The sequence below is a fragment of the Octopus bimaculoides genome, chromosome 1, assembly GCF_001194135.2.
Source record: "Octopus bimaculoides isolate UCB-OBI-ISO-001 chromosome 1, ASM119413v2, whole genome shotgun sequence".
Lineage (NCBI taxonomy): Eukaryota > Metazoa > Mollusca > Cephalopoda > Octopoda > Octopodidae > Octopus > Octopus bimaculoides.
This window is the reverse complement of record NC_068981.1, coordinates 177,972,891-177,973,435: the sequence shown is the minus strand read 5'-3', so window position 1 is coordinate 177,973,435 and position 545 is coordinate 177,972,891.

Sequence of the window (545 nt, the reverse complement as noted above, 5' to 3'; positions counted from 1 at the left end):
CACTACACCTCTCATTCATTGCTTTTAATTCTATCTTGCAAGCTTCCTAACCATCAGCTCATTATTCTCATTGGCATAGCTTCACAGAAATATGTGTTTTCAGTAGCATTATAAACTCTAAAATCGACTCTTTTGAGGTCAGAGTTTTTGAGTTTTCTTTTTCTCTTTTATATTTACTTTGGAGGAAAATAAATATGCAGAATAGAAATAAGCTGCAATTAGAATAAAAAGGCAACTTTTAACAGTAGAATATGTTTGAATGTGTTTGACCTTGAATTCCTCTTAGTGAGGATAGATTGAGGCCAAATTTGTTGTCTAGTTTTCAGAGATAGAGATTGCATGTATGTGTGTGTAAATGCAGATGTGTTTGTGTGGGAGAGAGAGAGAGAGAGAGACATATGAAAGGAAAAGTGAAAGAGAACAGTTATACAATAAAAATGAAGTATTTGGTTTTGTCAACATGTTTGAGGTAGGAAATATTTCTGAAAGCAGAAAATAATTCAAGTATCTTAATCCCATTCTTTTTTTTTTTTTTTTTTTTTTTT